Here is a 17,350-nt window from a genome sequence, read left to right as displayed (position 1 = left end):
GAGTTTTTGCATCACAACCTGTTTGATCATGTCATATTCATCTCAATATTCTAGTTTTTTTTTTGGGCATATATTAGATGACAGTGGCACTGTGGTATCTTTTTTGGACATGTATTAGTCTTAATGCAATGCTATTTTGGACAAAATTGTTTGAAATCAGATAGTTATGGTCTTTGAAGTATATGGAATATATGTACTACTTGTTATGCCTTACATTCCTTCAATGCTATTTTGGTCTTTGAAGTATATGAATATGTTGTTCAAGCAATGCTATTTTGGACACAGATCAAACAACCATTGATAGAAATGGGAATTTTATTCATTAATAAAGGGATACATTACATTCCTTCTTCAAACATAACCATAACCAAACTACATTACATCGCAACGTAAAACAAAATGAAATACATAATAAGAGCTACTGTGTCACAATCACTTTGATGAAATTAACCAATTCATCAAGCCTCCCAATAACAGCAACAACACCACCTTGTTCAGCCCCAATTTCAGTAGCACCATGTCTAATTATGTCCTCTTCCTTCAACCAAGAAAAGAAATCACAACTCCTGCACTTGAAGAATAATCTTCGAGGATTCTTCGCAGTCTCTGAGACCTTCACAGTAGCGATTTTGGGGGGAACACACTGACATCGAACAAGCTTCACCCAACCTATCCTATCTTCCATGGTTACTGGTTTCAAAGAGGAGGAAGAAGAACGCGAAGTTGACATGCTCATTCAATTGGGGATTTGCACCAATTCGACAGAGTAATTGGAATTGAAAAAATTAGGGTTCATAAAAGGGGGGAAATTGGGGGAAAATTAGGGGAATCGATTTAAGAGGGAAATGGGTATTTACAGTTGGAGGGAAATGTGAATTAAGGTTAAATCAGTCATTACCTGTATAGTTAACTAGGGTTAGAGTATAAATTGTCTAAATATGTCAATAATTTTACCATTAGCTTAGCATAATAAATTTAGGTTTACCATAGACATTTTAAAAAAAGTAGTGTTTACCACCGAGAAAATTAATAAGTTAAGGTTTACCATTGAGAATTTCCCAAATTTGTTTATTAAATGGTAAAATCGTAAATAAATCGACAAAAATATCTATTGAACCTGCTTTTTCATAATTATCTCATTAACTGGGGCCATATGTAATAAAAATTGTTAATAGTCTATTATAAAAATATCTCATTAGCATGACATTTTATTGCTCTGTAATAGTTTTTCCATTTGATTATTTTTTTTTATTTTTTTTTCATTTTTTAGCTTTTTATATGCCCTTAGGGCTATATGCTATATGTAGCATTTTCCATTTTATCTTACCATGTATTTTGTTTGATGAAAATCATTAATAAATGTTAATTCGTATCAAGTTTTTTTTTCAGATTTTAAGCAATTGAAATGAAGAAAATGATATGAAATTGATTGCATTTTAAATAAACCATCATTTTTAAATATTTTATGTAGATGAACCTTTGATTTTCTTAAAGACGTGTTTGACATTAACTTTTATTTTAGACAGTGGCGGATTCAGGGGGTACATAGAGTTACAGCTGTACCCCCATTCCGTAGGAAAGAAAAAACTGATAACAAAAGAGACCCCCTGTAAAAATAGGCGATCTCTTAGGTTCTGTTATGTAATTCGCCTCAGCAATTAATGGCCCCTATTGTGTAAAATTTAAAAAGACCACCTATTTTAAAAGGGGGTCTCTTAGGTGGGTTTTATTATTTTTTCACGCCAAACTACTACTTTTGATCATATAGACCTAATGGTACAAATAACAGGTCTCTTTGAAGATATTGTTTTTTTTTCCACCATAAATTAGTACTTTTGATCAAAGAGACCTATTGTTACAGATAACAGGTCTCTTAGATGATTTTTTTTTTTTTTTTTTACCAACAAATACTAATACAGTAAGCAAAATTATTACGCTCCTCATTTTGTAAAAAAAAATTTAACTTAATTCCGTACCCCATTATCTAAATCCTAGATCCGCTATTTTATTTACTAACAAATACTAATACAATAAGCAACAAATTTTAACTTAATTCCGCATCCCGACACTTAAATAAAATTTTTAGATGAACCCTCGATAATCTAAGTCAAATCTCTACTTAATATAGAGTAAAAAAAAAAATATTACCTCCGATTTTTATTAGTTGTAATTTTGGGATATTATTTGTAATATATAAAACATTTCAAAGTTGCAACTAATTAAAATTAGAGGTAGTATATGAGTGTTTGATAATGTAGTGGTTGAAGGCTTGAAGCAGTGTTTAGTAATGGAGGTAATTTCTATAAAAAGTAAATAATACTCCATATTAGTTTTTGAAAATTAAAAATAGTTAGTCAATTATTGGCATTATTGCTACTTTTCCAAAAAGTCATATTATAATTATCAATCTTCCCCGCCCAAAAACTCATATAATTACACTTCTTCAATTTTTACGGAGTAAGAAGTATAAGCTTCGTAATTCCTGTAAAAAAAAAAAAAAGTTAAAGTAGGCTTTGTAATTAATACATTCTCCGTCCCCTTTTGATAGTCACTTTTGGTAGAAAATTATGGGAATTAATAAACATAAATAAGAAGTAGCAAAAGTAAATTGAAAAAGTAAATTTGTATTGGGTATGCAAAAAAGTAAAGAGAGAAAGTAATTACAGTACAGGGAAAAGAAAATTTTACATGAAAAAATTAAATTTGCACAAATAATTTTGCAAATGGGAGAGAATTTTGGTAAAAAAATAATACTTATCAGTGGTACTTGAAAAAATTAAATGTGACTAGCTAACATTTTAGGTCATCAAAAATGACATAAGTAACTACTCCGTATCAAAAGGGGACGGATAGGAGGGAGTACATTTAAAGTACGTACACTATTCAAATAATTATGCAAATTAATTAATTGATAAGCATAATATACCATGCATCATCAAATCACTATTCTTCAACAACTTCCCATACAACACACTATATCACGAGTAAAACTCCCATACGACGAATATCGAAATACAAATCAAAACTCAACAACAATACATCATTCAAAATAAAGGTAAAGGACAATGCAACCCTGAATCTCAAAGTTCAACGTAATGAGTAAAACAAATTCATGGGCCTCAACCATTAGTTTAAGCTTTTGATTGATCCTCTAGCAATAACGTTGGAACGTACGTATTGTAACTTAAAGTTGTGATGTAAAGGACAACCCTGAATCTCCAAGTCTTTGTTCCATCAACTTGTTCATTCTCTCCGCCATAGAATCACTAAGATAACGAGTCCATCCTCCGACCGCTCCCTCCCTAAAGAAAGTCTTGTTCTCATGAACTTTGCTAAGAAAACCATTCTTATTAACTTCAAGCTCTTTAAGATTGTTGATACTACAAAAAGTCTATTATTTCTTTGATAACACCTTTGTTTTCCTCTTGTGGAGAAAACGGCTTATCTATGAATTTGGCCAACTTTTTCAAATTAAAACTAGGATTTTCGATCAAATCCTCATACTTCAGGAACAATATTTTGTTAGGTTGTTCTCTGCTTCCAGTACTCAAGTACGTGATCAAAAAATGGCCCATAATATACTTTACCTTGGTATAATCCCTCAAAGAAATCTTCAATACTAGGGGGTTGAAAATTTTCATCTTCTGCTACTCTCTTCATCACTTTTGAATAAAAATGACAGTGTGACACAAGTGTGGTTAAGGGATTTCGAGTAATGTACAAGATTTTACATGAAGAAACCTTGATAGATTCAGAAAGAGACGTGTAAGGCATGTGAGACTGGAAAAGTCGCGGTGAAGGGAGTTGGTTAAGCTCGTGTGGTCTAGGGACGGTTGGATGATTGGTGAGTAAAGGATTACTCTTCAAACTCCCAGACTGTGACACAAAGGCTTGGCCATACAAATCATGCTCAATGTTGTAGACAAGTTCTGGATGATTGGTGAGTAAAGGATTATGATCAATAGGATAATTTGTGCGGTTAGCAATTGCAAGGAGTAGAGATTTTAACCAGGTTGAACCGGTTTTTGGAAAGCCGGCAATGAATAAATCACCGTCATGAGGAAAAAAAAAAAGTTTTTGAAAGGTGAGGACGTTTCTCAAGATTTCATATTTTTTTGTGTTCAACTCGGTTCACCCTTTGACTAATCCGGATTCGGGTCTTAGTTTTGGGTGGTTAGGTTCCAGTCCCTTTTCAATTATTGTTGTGGGGGATCGAACACGGGTTTTCCTTATCAAGTGTACCAAAACCACTACACTAACAATTAATTGGTAGAATTCAAATTTTGTGAGTACCAAAACCCCTCATACTTAAATACGTTGTAAAAATGAAGGTATGCTAATCATCTTCATCTTCATAAACATATATCGTCCATTTTATCATTTTGATTCATAGTTAGATACTATGATTCTATGAAGAAGAAGATAATTATTAGTAAACGAATGCTCTTGGGATATGTTTTCACACCTCACCAATTCTATAACTATACGGAGTTATGTGTAAGATAGATAAATGAGAAAGAAGAATAAATGTCGGATGGTAGACATATGATCAAACTTAAACAATAATAAATTAGCTATAAATTTCCAAATAAATGATGTTTGGGTCCAATTTAGTCCAATTGGGCCTGGTCACTGAATGATCCAATTAAAAGCCCAAGGTTAAGGTTCAACTCTCCAAATGTGCTAAAGTCAAAAATCAACATCCTCAAAGCCATGTCAAGGTCAGTCAACGGCCCAATCAGCTTGGCCCAGCCCAACTGACTTCCGGGCCCAATCCGCCTCCTTCATTAGCCAAGGTATAAAAGCCAACAATTTGGTCAATTCTTGGTAAGACAAAAAAAGCCTCAAGCAACTAAACTCTTGCACAGCTTTCTCTCTCTAATATACTGACTTAAGCATCGGAGGGGCCTTCCTCGGCGTCCCCCCCCGAGGCTAGTTTACGTGTATTTGTTGTGCAGGAAACCCTCGGCTCCTGCGTCGTTCGGACCGAGACCAAGTTCCCTCAAGATAAAAGGATCTTCCGAGATTCGATTGTTTTCATCCGAAACAATTTGGCGCCGTCTGTGGGGAACGCTACTAAATTTCGCGTCAGTCATCAAACACTCCGGCAGTCGCCATGACTAAGAGTGGAAAGAGTTCCAAGAAGGCTAAGAAGGGAGGAGGCCAGATTACGGTGAGGGAACGCCAGCCGGTTTATCCCTCCCCGGAGCAAGCCTCTTCCGAATCGGAGGCCCCCATTTCTCCGGAAAGGGAAGCCTCAAGAGGTCCTAGCCTCCAGGAGGAGAACACCTCGCACCACACTCGGCAGCCGGGGCCATCCCCGAGACCGAGTGGCTCAGGTGCGAGGAACTCCCCGCCGCGCCATAGCGTGCAATCCAGGTCACATCCGCGGGAGACTCCTCCCTCCGGACCCTCCACCGAGGAAGTGGCCAGAGCAGTGGCCATCTGCATGGAGTTCCTTAAAGCTCAAGGGGCTCCAATCCAGATGCCTGATGATCACCAGCCGAGAAACCTGAAAAGGAGGATCGGTCAGGATGATGGTGGACAAGTTCCACCACATAGACAGCTCGGCCAGAGGTGGCGAGGGGACACCCGAAACTCCAGTAAGGAGAGGAGGAGGAACCCTCAACCCTCTGACCACTCTGAAGCTCAGAATTCCATGGGGCCCTCCAAGGACCCGGAATTCGCCCGCCAAAGCGTTCACGAACGCTTGGGTTCGAGGGAGGTGAGTGTGCATAGCCGCCTCACCTTCCCAGAGGATACCGGACCCCACCCAACCTTGTCTCAGCCGGGGACGAAAACCACTTCCACCTCTGAGAGAGGAGGGAGCGAGGTCCCTGAGGCCGGGTACAAGGGGAAGGCGGTCATGGTTCCATCGAACTCGCCCTTCCAGAAGTGGATTCTGGAAGAGCATGTGCCAACGGTCAAAATCCCGGCACATATTACTTACGATGGTACCTCAGATCCTAAGGATCACATTGCCTCTTACGAGGGGCACATGTATCTGAACCCGAGGTCTGAGGCTACCTGGTGTAAATACTTTCCTACGACCCTCAAAGGTGTTGCCCAATCCTGGATCACCAAAGGGCTCAAGGAAGGCTCCATAACCGGTTGGAACGACCTCTCCAACAAGTTCAAGAGCAAATTCTCTACGGCCAACCGCCGAGAGAAGACCACTGCAGAGCTAATGAGTCTGCAGCAGGCGGAGGACGAGAGCCTCCGCGACTATCTGACTCGCTTCAGCAACGAGTCATCCGGAATCACAAGCCTGGATCAAGGCCTGGCCGTGTTCGCGCTACGGAACGGCCTCCAAGCTGGAAAGTTCCTGGACTTCATGGTCATGCATCCCCCGCAGACCCTGGAGGAAGCCTTGGAAGCATCGGATAGGTTCATCCGAGCCGAGGAGTGGAACAGATCCAGGTCTCAGTCTCGTCCGAGAATTGAGAAGCCGAAAGGGCAGCAGCCCGAAGTCTCGGCGCAGAGGAAAGGGAAGGCTAAGGCCTCAGAACCGTCCTCTGCTGCCGAGCCGAAGAAGGAAAGACACTTTCCCTACACGGGAAGGTACGATTCATACACTCCACTCTCCCTTCCCCGTGCTAAGATTTTCAGCACGACGAAGGACGAGGGGAGATTCAAAAAACCTCGTCCGTTGCCTCCCTGGCATCAGACGAGGGGAAAGGACCAGTGGTGCGAGTTCCATGACTCACCCGGACATCGCACCGAGGACTGCGTCCAGCTGAAGGACCAGATTGAGGATCTGATCCGCAAGGGGTACCTGAGCCAATACCTCGCGGACAGGCGCGAGGAGAAAAAGCTGAAAAAGATTCTCGGCAGGACCTCAACTTCGCTCGGAAGAAGGATAAGGGACCTCAGGGCAAGGAGTCCCTCGACATCCTAGTTATTTCCGGGGGAATCTCGCGAGGCACAGCCAAACGCCAACTGAGGGGTCTAACCCATCAGATTCATCAGGCTGAGCTTCGGCAGTCCCAGTCACCGGCGCCGAACATCCTGTTCACAGCCGAAGACTGTGAGGGGGTGGTATACCCCCACGATGACCCACTAGTAATCATTCTGGGCATCGCCAACCGCAACGTCTGGCGGACCCTCGTCGACGGCGGTAGCGGGGCGAACATCCTCTTCCGAGGAGCGTTCGACCAGCTGAGGATGGGAGCCGAGCACCTGGCCCCCGCACCCTACCCGGTGTCTGGATTCAACGGCTCTTCCTCGTATCCTGACGGGAAGATTACACTTCCTGCCACCATCGGCGAAGGCCGAGCAGCTAGGAATATCATGGCCGAATTTTTGGTCGTAGATGCTCCATCTGCATACAACGTGATCATGGGGAGACCCCTCATTCACGGCATTCAAGGAGTCGTCTCCACGTATCATCAAATCATGATATACGTTTCAGACGAGGGACGCTCCGAGAAAATAAAGGGCAGTCAAAAAGAAGCCCGCCGATGCAATCACCTCAGGCCATCCACGTCTCGCCGAGGCGACCGTGGCGATGGGGAGGAAAAGCACCGGGACCGAAACGCCAAAAAGCCGAGAGGCTCAGACGTTTCGGCTAATGAAGCCCCAGACAACGAGAAATCTGATGGGGGCCAAAAGGCTGACTCCGCCTCAGAGCCGAACGACTCTGATGGCCAGCCGCGGTCAGGAAAGTCTGCTAATATTGATAGCAGGCCGGAATTCGAGGAATCCAACTCTAAGAGCATGGAGACGGATGACCTGACCGAGTCAATAGAACTGACCGTAGGAGATCCGAACAGATGTGTTAGCATCGGGTCGTCACTGGAGCCAAACACCCGTGCGGCACTCGTCCAACTCCTACGGGCCAGTGGAGACGTGTTCGCCTTCTCAGCCGCAGAAATGCCCGGGATTGATCCGGACTTCGTCTCCCATAGGCTTAATGTCGACCCCTCCAGTCGACCCATTAAGCAGAAAAAGCGGAACTACTCCGCCGAAAAGAACCAGAACATCGCAGCTGAGGTCGATAAGCTCCTAGATGCTGGGTTCATTGAACCCTGTCAGTATCCGGAGTGGCTGGCCAATGTTGTAATGGTTCAGAAGGCAAATGGTAACTGGAGGATGTGCGTTGACTTCACGGACCTGAATAGGGCATGTCCCAAGGACTCCTATCCGCTGCCGAGGATCGACCAACTGGTCGACTCGACAAGCGGGCATGCTCTGCTCAGTTTCATGGACGCATTCTCGGGATACCATCAGATCTTCATGCACCCCGAGGACCGAGCTAAAACAGCGTTCATAACAAGTTCCGGGTTGTACAATTACAGAATGATGCCCTTCGGATTGAAAAATGCGGGGGCAACATATCAGAGGTTGGTTGATCAGGTTTTCGCCGAGCAAAAAGGCCGAAACATGGAGGTTTATGTTGACGACTCAATCGTCAAAAGCATAAAAGAAAAAGATCATGTCACGGACCTAGCCGAAACCTTCGCCACCCTCAGAAAATACAAAATGAAGCTGAATCCGAAGAAATGTGTCTTCGGCGTGAAGTCAGGCAAGTTCCTCGGCTTCATGGTCAGCAAGAGGGGGATTGATGCAAACCCCGCCAAAGTACAAGCTGCTTTAGACCTCCCCGAGCCGAAGACAAAAAGGGATATTCAGCGTCTAGCCGGGAGAATGGCTGCCTTGTCCAGGTTCATCTCACGAGCCTCAGACAAAGGGCTCCCTTTCTTCAAGGCGCTGAAGCTCCAAAATTCAAAAGGCATTGAATGGGGAGACGAACAAAAGTCAGCCTTTCAGCAGCTCCGTGAACACCTGGCTCAACTCCCAACACTGGCAAGGCCAGTCGTAGGAGACATCCTATACTTATACGTGGCGGTCAGTCCAGCCACGGTAAGCGCGGTGCTGCTAAGGGAAGAAGAAAAAGTTCAACAGCCGATCTATTTCGTCAGCCACACCCTGACGGATGCCGAGACGCGCTACCCATTGTTAGAAAAAGTGGCTTATGCAGTGGTGGTGGCTGCTCGGAAGTTGCGACCCTATTTTGATTCTCATCAAATAGCGGTTCTAACTGATCAGCCGTTAGAAAAAGTCCTCGGCAAGGTTGAAAAATCCGGTAGACTAGCAAAGTGGGCTTTCGAGCTCACCGAGTTCAGTATCGGTTATCAGCCGAGAACAGCCATCAAGGCGCAAGCCTTGGCAGACTTCTTGGCCGAGTGCTCCTATCAGGAGACTCTGGATGCAAGGAGGAAAATCTGGACCGTCTTCACGGATGGGTCCTCCACCGTGAACGGTTCGGGGGCAGGGGTCGTCATTACCTCTCCCGAAGGCAAAACCTTCGAGTATGCACTAAAATTTTCATTCAAAGCCTCTAACAACGAGGCCGAATATGAAGCAGCCATTGCTGGCTTAGACCTGTGCATATCGTTGGAAGCCGAGCATGTCTACCTCAAGACAGATTCTCAGCTGGTCGCCAATCAGATCCGGGGGGAGTATGAGGCTAAAGAGCCTTCAATGGCAGCTTACCTCACAAGGATCAAATCGACAATTGCGAAGCTGAGATCTTTCGAAGTAGAGCTGATCCCAAGGGGTCAAAATGCTCAAGCGGACGCACTCTCCAAACTTGCAAGCTCAACTCTGACTGAGTTAAGCCGTTCTGTCTATGTGGAGGTGCGCCGAGAAAAGAGTGTAGCCGAAGCAATATCAATCTGCTGCGCTGCACTCGAGCCGAGCTGGATGGATGACATCCTGGCTTATAAACTCAGGGACGAGCTCCCCGAGGATAGGAATTCGGCCTCCAAGATAAAGCGGATCAGTTCACGATTCCTCGTCTTCGGCGGCCAACTCCTCAGAAAATCCTTCTCCGCTCCATTATTGAAATGCGTGGGTCCAACGGATGCCGACTATATTCTCCGAGAGATTCACCTCGGCATCTGCGGAAACCACATAGGAGGGAGAACCTTAGCCCACAAAGCTCTCAGGGCAGGGTATTTTTGGCCTACAATGATCTCGGATGCAAAGAACATGGTCAGAAAATGCGAGAAATGCCAAAAATTTGCACTGGTAATCCATCGGCCATGCCTAGATCTCCAGCCAATTCTTAATCCTCTTCCATTTGCACAATGGGGGTTGGATATTCTGGGACCCTTTCCCGAGGCCCCATACAAAAGAAAGTGGCTGATAGTCGGAATCGACTATTTCAGCAAATGGATTGAAGCGGAAGCTGCTTCAAGCATATCTGAGCAAACTGTCAGACAGTTCATCTGGCAGAACATAATAACTCGGTTCGGCATCCCAAAAGTTTTTGTGTTCGACCACGGCAGACAGTTTGACAACCTGCCCTTGCGCCGATACACTGATCAATTCGGGATAAAATTGGCTTACTCCGCGGTTTGCCACCCTCAGAGTAATGGCCAAGCCGAAGCCGCGAATAAACAGATCCTTAACGCTCTCAGAAAAAGAGTAGAGGATCAAAAGTCCAAGTGGGTAGAGGAACTTCCGGGAACCCTCTGGTCACTCCGGACAACCGAGAAGGAGGCAACGGGGCATTCACCTTTTCAGCTGGTGTATGGATCCGAAGCAGTGCTTCCAGTGGAAGTGGGCTCAGAAAGCCTACGAGTGAATCTCTTCTCAGCCGAGGAAAATGAGCAGCTCATGAAAGAGTCCCTCGACTTCCTTGACGAGATTAGAGATCTAGCCCGAGAAAGGATGGCTGCACACAAGCTCAGAATGAGCAAGTCCTACAACCGAAGAGTCTATCAACGACCTCTCAGAGTTGGGGATTTAGTTTTGAGGAATGCTGCAGCTGTTCAAAAAAGTCACATTCATGGCAAACTCTCAGCATCTTGGGAGGGACCTTATGAAATTTATCAAGAGCTTCAGCCCGGTACCTTCAGACTCAAACAAATGGATGGCACCGAGCTGAAAAACCATTGGAATGCCGATGTGCTCAAAAAATACTATGTGTAAATCCTTCGGATAGTACAATCTATGTAAGTACACTGATTTTGTTTACAAAAAGGCCATCGAGCCAGTATTCATTCAGATTGCGTGTATTCTTTAAGTCTTTATGCTTTCTACGGTTTTTCAAAAATTCAAGGTTTCATTCGGCGCTGTCCGGGGTATTGCATAATGATGCCTTGTACCTCGGCAAGCCGTAAAACCTGCCAAAAAAGGATACAAGCCCGAAGTATTGCATAGTGATGCCTTGTACTTCGGAGAATCTGTTCCTTTGGGCAAAAAGGCCATAGACTTATCCGAAACATAGCCTAAAAAATAGGAACTGATAAAGCCCCGAAGTATTGCATAGTGATGCCTTGTACTTCGGATGAATCAGTTCCGGGTGGTAGTTGCAACTCTGAAGTATTGCATGATGATGCCTCGTACTTCAGATAAACTGCTGCCCCGGCATGGTGTTTCGGATAGTTGTTCCCTTGGATGAATTGAAGAAAGTGTCACAAGAGTACCATCTCTAGAGTGAAAACTCTCAGGTGGGAAATCAGTACTTTAAAAACAGATGTAGAAAATAAAGCAAAGTGTTCAAAGATCCTCGGCTTAGCCGAGAAAAATTATCAGCCATTCCAGAATTCAGAAGACCTCATCTTCAGATTTCTGGGGGGGCAGAGGGAAATAGAGAAATGGCACAACTGATCTAATACCCTTCAGCTCAGCCGAAGTTTGATACTTATGTCAGTTTTTTCACAAGTTGAAAACATCCGAGTACAAACGGCAAAAAGAAGTCTCAGCAGAAATGATTCTCGCTAGCCGAAGTTATGCACTTAGCAAATATTTGAAAGATCATTCAAAGAAAGCAGTAAAGTGCGAAGACTGGTAAAGCGAAGAAAAAAAAAATACACAAGAAAGCTGAGAAAGTGAACTTCTTTGAAATAAAAATGTTGAATTACAAAAATAGTCGGCAGCCGCCCACAAGCGGAAAGTAACAGCTGCCGAAATACGTACAGGCAAAATAAAAATATAATAAGCTGTTGTACGATAAGGCAAGCTGAAGCAAAAAAAAACAAAAGGCAAAAATTCAGAAAGCGGCAAGTCTAAAGTTAAGCACATGATGAACCGCAAGATTCTGAAGACGACTGCCCGAGTTCCTATGCTTCAGCCGGGGGATCAGACTGATCAGCGTTGAGTCCCATGGTGGCCTCAGCCCCAGCAGCAGAAGAGGCGGGCTTTGCATTTTGCCGAGCCTCCCTTTCCCTCTGCTCAGCTTCCAACTCCAGTCTTTCAGCTTCCTCTTCGGCTTCCTCAGCCTTAAGAATTTCAGCTTCAGCTGGAGTTGCATACTTCATGTGAGGGTCTTCGGGATTCTGGACCCACTCAGCACATTTAGACCAGTCCAGCTTCGGCTCAGCATGAAGGCAGACTCTTCGGCAGACTCGAAATCCGTTTCTGAAACCCATCTCATATTCCTCTTGGGTATAGACACGGACCTTGAGTGAAGCCTCAGCATCAGCCAGCTTCTTCTGGGTCTCCTCCAAGTCTTCCTTGGATTTCTTCAGCTCATCAGCGACTTTGGAGGAGGAACCCTTCAGCTCATTCAGCTCTTGCTGAATTTGGAAAGCCTTTGTCTGAGCTTGGGCCACTTCAACTTTCTGGATCAGCAGTTGATCCTCAGCCTCTTGGAATTTAGCTCTTTGAGCTTCAGCAGCAGCAGCAGCCTCTGAGAGTTGGACGTCTTTGGCCAAGAGCAACTCTTCAGCAGCCATTCGGCTGGCTTCAAGAGCCTCTAGACGCTGCTGCACTTCAGCTTGTGCAGCAGTTCCTTGAATTCGGCTCTCAATAGCAGCCTTGAACTTGGAGACGTCCACTCCCATATGCTCCTGGAGGAATTTTTCCCCTTCCATCAGTGGGGGAAAAACCTCCATCTCCATAGCATCGCAGAAGGTTTTCAGAGCTTCGGCAGCTTTTTTACCGTACTCCTCAACCTCCTGCTGCTTCTCTTCAGCTGCTGCTTGCTTCAGCTTAGCAAGCTTAACTTCCTCTTCAGCCACCTTCCTTTCGTGCACAGCAGCGTCTACCCTATCTTGTAGGGTATCAATCAGCTCAACAGTGAGAGTCTGATTGTGCACGAACTGAAAACAGGAAGACAAAAAATAAGTAAAAAAAAAAATAGAGCTGAATTTCGGAGGAAATGAAGGAAAATTACCTGCATCATCAGCAGTTGGTTAGACCTGGCTGGGTCAGGAACTGATCTACTGGATTCGCCCATCCCAGCAGTGGCCTTCAGCGACCAGATCCTTGCCCTGTCTACTTCGGACATGCCAGCAAAACTGCCGAAGTAGGCTTCAGCTCCTTCTCGGTTTTGACCCCATATGAGGTCCCAGATGTGATCTGGGATTGGAATTCGGGGGGCCGAGAAACCCATTTCTCCAGAATGCAGAGTCTGGAAAGAAGGGAAGGACGACGATGGAGCTTGATTAGCTTTGGTTGTCTCAGCATCGTCCTTCTCAGAGGAGTCAAGTACTATGACCTCCTCTTCTTCAGGGGTGAGGACGAAAGCCTCAACCTCTCTTGCGATATCTGCCGTGAAGCCTTCAGCACTTGACATCACGGCATCTTTATTTTCGTGCTCAGCAGCACTCTCCTTGATTTCTTCTTGGACCCCTCCCTTAGGTCCGGGAGTTCTCTGATCCACCTCCATCTCAGGAGGTGGTGGAGGGGTCTTTTGAGGAGATTGGGGTGTTGGCTGGGGAACCCTCGGCGATCCATTGCCTTCCTCAGGTTCCCTTATTGCGACGCCGATGGTCATCGGCCTCTGCTGAAAATCATGAGGGCCGATGATGGCCATCCTTCGGCGCCTTTTCAGAAGGGGCTGCTCGTCCATATCTGAATCTGAAGACTCTTGTATTTGATCTTCGGGACGAACAGGAGCTTTGCCTTCTCTGTGTCTGTTACTCTCTTCAGACTGTAACAGACAGGGGGGAAGAAGAGTGTGAGTAAAAAAAAAAAAAAAAAAAAAAAAAGAAAAAAGTTGTCTAAAAACTCACCGAGGTCTTCAGCAAAGCCTCGTCTTCTTCAGCTGCTCTAGCTGCAGCTTCGGCTTCAGCAGCTCTGGAGGACCCTTCTCCTCCTTCACAAGCCTCAAGTACCCGTGCAACCTCTTCGGCTGTGCGGGCAGCTTCAGCTTCTTCTTCCAGCAGCTGAAACAAGGGATCCCTCTTCTCCCACCAAGGCTTCTGCCTCTGATACAGAGCAACAGCCTCAATTTGGAAGTGGGAAGAGTCTAGGTGAACTTCTCGGCGCCTTGGTTCAGTGATAGGGGGAGCCCGATCAGTTACGACTCGTTCTCGGTTGACGCCAAGGCGAGCGTAATCAATGCCGACGTTGGTCTCGTCCCGTTCTGAAAAAGAAAAGGGGAGAAGTCAATTCAGTTAGTTCGGCACATCACAAGAAAGCAAAATGAAAGAAGAAAAGAGATAATTAAAAGGCCTCGGCCCCAGCCGAAGAAGATTACCATCCCTAAACTTTCGGCTGAGGCCGACAGCTGCCAGCATATTCTCTTGGAAAACATAGTGCGTATCGGGGAGCCAAGTCTCCGGGATATGCTGCATTCGGCCGCTGCCTCCCCGGTTCGGCAGCTTGCCGAAGATGTTCTGCTGATTAAGGTTCGGGTCTGGCCCGCTATCTTCGGGAGGACCTAAACTTCCCATATCAGGATCCGGCTCGGCAAGATACCGGGGAGCGCTGAAAACATAAGGATGGCTCGGCTCCGTGGGCGCCCTAACCCAAATCCATTGACCTCTCCAGTCCTTGTCTGAAGAGTCGTTCGGCCACATGGTTAGGAACGGGGGCCGAGACTCAATCCGATACCACCCAGAACCATGGCTTCCGTGCCCACTCTGAATATTTGGCACTAGCCGATGGAGCTTTCTGAAGCAGTGCAGTTTCGGCACGTATCTGAAGAATTTGCAGACCCATAAGTACGTCATTACCCTTCGGATGCTGGTGGGGGTCAGCTGGCACAGGGAAATGTTGTAATGGATCAGCAAGTCTCGAACGAATACGTCCAAAGGGAACCTCAGCCCATACTGAAGCTGTCTCGTGTACACCCCCACATACCCCGGGGGTGGACGATGGATTCTATCGGATGCTGAGGGCATTCGGCACCAATATCCATCAGCTTCAAAAATGCCGTAGTGCAACTCAATTTGCTCAGCAAATCGATATTGATCGGCGTTCTCTACCCACCATGAGTAGGGACGGTTCTTTATCATGGCCGAAGCTACTTCGGCATCCTCCCACTCTGAAAACCCTGGGAGGATATCCCAAAGGACAGCGGGAACTTCATCATCCCGTCCTGAAGCTCTCACCCCCTCAGCCCTCTGAGGAGGAGCCGAAGAAATGGGAGTCGCCCTAACCCCTTCAGCAGGGTCAGACTCTGTCCTTCGTCCATTCCAGGTCCCAATCCTGACCCTGGGATCGGGGATCAGCCTTGCTCTTCTTGGAGCACGGGCTCCACCTCTAACTCCCCTCACCATTGACGAATTTCGAAGGAAAAAGTCGAAAAAGGGGAAAGAGTGCAAAGTCGAAGAAAGATGAAATAAAATCAAAGGAATTTACCTTGATCTGAAGCAAAAGCCGCCGATTTACGAATTGGTAGTGACAAGTCTCAGCTTCTAAGCTTAATGCTCGGGGAATTTGCGAAGTTTTGATGCGGGCTCTTGAGCGTTCTTGAGAATTCTGGGTTTGTGTTGATGAGTGAGTGGGGAGAGAAGACGCGCCTCTATTTATATCTCCAGAAATGGGAATTCAAGGAGTCTGCGTTTCAATTTCTCTCAAGCACCCCACTAAGTAACCGTTAAACACACGACCTTGCAGTTAAGTCGCCCACTACCCATCCAACTTCCGCAATCATCCACATTAACTGTTGTTATCTCATTAATCATGGGTTAATTACGGTTTAAATTCACATTTTTGGATTAACAAATCATTCACTTCCCTCCTTTTCTGATTAAATCAAACCCGACCCGTCATCCTTCCAAATCGGGTCTGGGGGGCAAGTTGTTTGGGTCCAATTTAGTCCAATTGGGCCTGGTCACTGAATGATCCAATTAAAAGCCCAAGGTTAAGGTTCAACTCTCCAAATGTGCTAAAGTCAAAAATCAACATCCTCAAAGCCATGTCAAGGTCAGTCAACGGCCCAATCAGCTTGGCCCAGCCCAACTGACTTCCGGGCCCAATCCGCCTCCTTCATTAGCCAAGGTATAAAAGCCAACAATTTGGTCAATTCTTGGTAAGACAAAAAAAGCCTCAAGCAACTAAACTCTTGCACAGCTTTCTCTCTCTAATATACTGACTTAAGCATCGGAGGGGCCTTCCTCGGCGTCCCCCCCCGAGGCTAGTTTACGTGTATTTGTTGTGCAGGAAACCCTCGGCTCCTGCGTCGTTCGGACCGAGACCAAGTTCCCTCAAGATAAAAGGATCTTCCGAGATTCGATTGTTTTCATCCGAAACAAATGATTTTTTATTTTTGTAAAAAATCCTATAAAATAAAGTCAACAGGTCAAGTTGAGGTTGAATTTGACCCGTAAATTTATAAGTTAAATGAATTGAACTTACCATGATGAGTTTATTTTATATGAACATACATATTAGTTTTAAACAATTGAACATACATTTCTTAGGCAAAATACAAGTTGATCTTCGTGATAAATAAGTAAAACAACATATGATTACCTGCCTAGTGAAAATATTGTAAATAAGTACACATGATGTATTTTACTATTCATGAGTAAAATCGCTAATTTAACTGAAATACTTGCGTGGACCTGGTCCACAATAATAATATTGTGGACCCGAAATTTATACACACGTAACAGACATTATATTGAACATAATGTCCCTTATTTTTAACATAGTAACCTTATTTTTAACAATAATAACCTTTATTAAAACTTGTATAACGTTTAATATTATTGTGAACTTGAATACGACGTTATGACCCTAAATTTGACATAGTGACCTTTATTATTCATATTGACTGGTATATAGAAGATTTCATTAAAAAAATTAACCTCTTATAGCCTATATATTAACAAAATGACTTTTATTTCAACATAGTGACCTTTTTTTTTATTGTTATAGTGACCTTTTTTTTAATTAATAAAACAACCATAGTTTCTCTAATATTAGTGGTCCACAATAAATTAGTGTGAACCAGGTTCATTTAAGAATTTGTGCTAATTTAAATAGCAATTTTGCCTATGATATTATGATTTTACCTTTCAGATAAACATTAAACTATTTATAAATAAAAAATCAATGGTACCTCGATCCCCTCCAACACTTACACAAGTTATAGATTTTATTTTTAACAAATTCAATTTATTAATAAAAACTCACAAGAAATCTGACATTGAAATTGAAATTT

General features: G+C 44.4%; 1 pseudogene; it reads right to left on the bottom strand.

The window, feature by feature from the left end:
- Window positions 1-3,120: 3,120 nt before the first annotated feature.
- Window positions 3,121-17,336, bottom strand: LOC110724517 (annotated as a pseudogene).
- Window positions 17,337-17,350: the final 14 nt, after the last annotated feature.

The sequence above is a fragment of the Chenopodium quinoa genome, unplaced genomic scaffold (genome assembly GCF_001683475.1).
Source record: "Chenopodium quinoa cultivar QQ74 unplaced genomic scaffold, ASM168347v1, whole genome shotgun sequence".
Classification (NCBI taxonomy): Eukaryota; Viridiplantae; Streptophyta; class Magnoliopsida; order Caryophyllales; family Amaranthaceae; genus Chenopodium; species Chenopodium quinoa.
Note: the sequence above shows the minus strand (reverse complement) of the source record. Positions and strands in the feature narration are given on the sequence as shown.